The 4,146-nt window shown below is 41.9% G+C and overlaps 1 protein-coding gene across 10 annotated transcripts in view; it reads left to right on the top strand.

Annotated features, from left to right (window-relative positions):
* Positions 1-3,557: 3,557 nt before the first annotated feature.
* ppfia1 (PTPRF interacting protein alpha 1) overlaps positions 3,558-4,146 on the top strand; it is a 91,310-nt gene continuing 90,721 nt past the window's right edge. For 6 of the 10 annotated variants that reach the window (XM_088991818.1, XM_088991819.1, XM_088991817.1 and 3 more), the window contains exon 1: positions 3,558-4,146. This exon is cut by the window's right edge and continues 409 nt beyond it. The gene's annotated coding sequence lies outside the window, so the exon portion shown is untranslated. The other 4 variants (XM_088991825.1, XM_088991827.1, XM_088991826.1 and 1 more) reach the window with 1 other exon arrangement.

A 4,146-nucleotide genomic window follows, 5' to 3' on the forward strand; every position in this document is an offset into this window, starting at 1 on the left:
GAATGTTCATTAAAATCATTTTCCTAATGTTCTTGTGCTTCTTTACACCAAAAACTAATGACGGCGCATCACAATTGGTGGCATTGGTGGGATCATTTCGCCCTGCATGAAGTAGGTGGGATCGTTACGCCTTGCTGAAGTGGAAATGATAAGAGGAAGAAGGTGGGACGAGGAAGAAGTCGTGCAGCACGGGCCAACCAAACTGGACTGAAGAGCTCTGAAGGGGATCAAGGAAACCAGGAGCTTAAGTTGCCCCAAGAAGATGTCGTTCTTTTCCATGAGGCGTTTGACAGTTGCCGAGCCAAGGCTAGGACTGGGCAGAGTGAGACGGAACCAGTGGTGAAGCCTAAGATTCAAACAATGAGTACAAGCAGAGCTCTACTTGATGAGGAATTGGTGAAAGAAATCAGAAATTTCATGCAATATTCTCAACATAGAGAGGGGATGTTGATTGAACAGATCAACCAATTAAGAGATCAGATGCACCACAACAAGGAAGAATGGACATTTGATAGTCGATCGAGTCAACATTATCCTCCTCTAAAACCACAGCCCCAAAACGCTGACCCTCGAACATCCAGGCCAACAAACCTTCCTCAAGCACAAGAAACTCCCATGTTGGGTTACCTAACATATGCCCAACCTCCAGTGTCCTCGTCCAAGTCAAGCTGCAATTCCCATTGTTTCTGAACCCAGAATTCCAGAAAGAAACGGAAGATGCAGAACGTCAGAAGCTGGAAGAGGATCTCTAGCGAGAACAACAGCAAGAATTTATCAGGGAGAGATTGGCACACTGGGCTGAAGGTGTGAATATTGTTACCTACGGAACCAACAAGCTACTGTAAAAGTGGCAGGGCCCATACACTGTGACTAGGAGAATAGGACCTGTCACATATGAGATTCTCTGCCCTGACAAACAAAAGAAAAAATGTTATTGCTGTTTATTGGACAAGAATGTCTGAACTCTGAGGAGAGGGTGTGAGTGATGTCATGATGTCAAAAGAAATGTTAAATAATTTCTTGATTTCTGGATTTTGGATGGGAGAAAGGTGCACATTTCTCCCCATCCAAAACAGTAGAGTCAGGCGATTGCTAATTGTCTCTGAGAAGGTGATTACAACCACCTGGGAATGGCCAATTGCCGCTGGGACCTGATTGGCCAGAAGCTCAGGTGAACCACTTTTAAAACCAGACTGAGGAAGTCACTTCGAGGTGGAAGAAGAAAGGACAGCCTGGAGAGCAGTGTTACCTGTGGTCTGCCGAAAACTGATATCCACCACGACTTCAAATAAAGAAAGCTCAAAATATCCTTCCTCGATCTGGCTGAGTGAACTTTTATCATCTTTCCACCCGCTTGCTGTCTTGTCGCATAACAGACATGATATTTCGGTTACTTATAGCATATATGGTATCATTTTAATGGTCCGGCCCACTTGACATCGACCGAGGCCATATGCAGCCCACCATGTGAAAGAGTTTGACACCCCTGCTTTAAAGTATACCTTTTATTTTGAGTACTATGAAAATTTTTCTTTGAGTATGATGAAAAGCACTTTCAAAATGGATGCATTATAATCATTATTGTTGTTATTATTAAGGAGAATTGAAATCACTGGTGCAATTGGAGAAGTACATGCATTTATGGTTCTGGACTGCATATTGGGTTTGTTGTGGTTCCACTTCAAGTCACTCTTCTGAATGCCTCTTCAAAATTGGAGATAATCCCAGGGTTTGTCGCATGCCATGACACGTGGAACCATGTCGCTCCCTTTCCTTCCATGCTGGCAGCATAGCTGGTCCGTTCTATTATCTTGTATGGTCCAATCCTTCTGTTTTCAGACTCTCAGATACACATGCCCAGGGTACGCCTGTGGTTCAAGACCTGACTTGTTTGGGTTGTAGTCTGCGCCTGGACATGAGAAATGACAACATTCAATGAGTCCATATACACTTTATTTCATAAAGTGTATATGAACTCAGTTTGGACACAGTTTATAAGGAACCATCTGTTGAAGAGTGCATGTGTTCATGGACCAGTGACATCTTGGCCATCTTCCAGTACAAAAGGTTTGAAACCTGGTTCAGAATTAATGGGCCTCATACTGTAGATAGAGACACAATTGGAAGCAGAGCCACACAATTTGACTTAATCAAAGCCATCACCTTCAAATGTTTTGATTGAAGCATTTGATTCATACTGGAGACTGCGGATCACAAACAAAGCCACATTTATGCTTCTTTCCCAACCAGTACTTAGCCGGCTGGAGAGCCATTTACTTTTACTTCTTTTGGTTTGAGCAGAGTTTCTGTAATTTTTTAGTTTGTGAATATTTAACTCTCCATGGGGAAATGTTCTCAAAGTTGAACGGTTAGCAAAAAAAATCTAATTAAAACGTAATTTTGTGTACTGTACTTTAAAACTGATTTTTAACGTATCTGTTATGATATTCTTTTAGCCAGCAGGGGACGCAATGACATCTATTTCCTTTCCGTTCATCTGAGCTATTCGCTTCTCACATGCGTTCTAACTGATTGTTTAAAACCATAAAAATAGCCACACACTTCAAATACATTTGTAGGGAGAAGTTGCCGTTTCAGGGGAAGATTGAGATGGCAAGAGCTTAATTAGACCTTACCGAGTTGCTGTGAAACTTGAAATATACAAGGACATAACAAGGATCCTGAAGAAAGCAAAGTAGTTAAAGGCTGTAATATCTATATAAATGATGGTTTTACAGACACGGTGCCTAAAAATGTGAGAGAGAGAAAGATGGAAAGAGAGAGAGAAAGCTCTTCGATAAAGTAAAATATGGAGCTTGTAATGGAATGAACGGGTTCCGAAGACGAACTAGGATAAACTACTGCACCCATAATAATTGTGCGGGTCAACAGTGTGTAAAATATTGTCAACTACTGTATACAGCCTTGATTTTCCACAAGATGACGCAATTGAATTACAGGTATCGGCAATTCAAACAAGAATGTAGGTCACACAACAATGCTGGTTTCCTTTTTCTTAACATTGTAACATTCATAATCCCTTACATACATTTTTGGGCCGTTGAAATTGAATCAGTATTTTGAAAATATGTACAGTGTTGTAATGCATCATAATTACTACAATCCAGGGAAAAGCGAACTAAAATATAGTGCCTTTCCAGCAGCTCATGTATTTCTTTTTTCTACTTTCATTCGTTTCATCACTTTGCTGCTGTGAAATGTAAATTTCTCCACTGTGAGACTAATAAGGGCGAATCCAATCCAAAACAACGGCGGGGCAAAATTTGTCGATGGCATTTTATGTTCTCTCTACATAACTACATGTACATTGCTATGCAATATTGCACTGATAAGTTTTACATTAGATTTACATTGCCGGTAACAATCCACAAATAATTATGCTAACCTGGCTGTTATTGCTCCGACAATAAACTCGAGGCGTGTTGCTCATACCGTTAGACACCAAATGAATATTTTAAATGGTTATGTCACTTCTATTTTAGGGGGGGGGGGGGGGGCGCTGTCAAAGAGAAGCAGAGCGTGGCAGCTTCCCCCTCCTCTCCTGTTGTCAAGCCGGGAAATGTTCCCCTGCCGTGGACGTCCAGACTAGTGAAAAAGCTCGCAACCGTAAGGCCACCATTGGCTGTCCCGACTGCCCAAGCTGGCAGGCAGCGGCGTCAGGGAAGGTCTGGACTGAGACGCTAACGTGGAAATATCCCCGGAAGGAAAGGATATACAATTATGAACTCGAACAATGGGATTTTATGCGATTTGCGGATTTCCCAGATCGACGAAAAGCGTTCTCTGGAAGTTTGAGAATTGATCCCGATGTGGTGACGCTACAGCTCGGAGTCGACGGAAAGCTAATGTTAGCCGACGCGCTAACGCTATTTGAGCGATTAATCATTTTTGTCGAGTTTATCGTCTGACTTCAGTATTTTAATAACGTATCGTCATATTATACTATGTCGGACACATAGACTCGAGAGCTGTTGGCATTTGATCAACTTTTACGTAACTCCACATCGATATCTCGACGAAGTTAGTCTTTCAGACGAGCAGGCGTTAGCCATCTAGCTGGCTAGTAGCTAACGTTGACTAACTGTTGACTGCTAACGGATTTAAACCCAAAGAATTTAGCTTTAA

This window comes from Hippocampus bargibanti, linkage group LG03, assembly GCF_051943395.1.
Source record: "Hippocampus bargibanti isolate YZ-2025 linkage group LG03, ASM5194339v1, whole genome shotgun sequence".
Taxonomy (NCBI): domain Eukaryota; kingdom Metazoa; phylum Chordata; class Actinopteri; order Syngnathiformes; family Syngnathidae; genus Hippocampus; species Hippocampus bargibanti.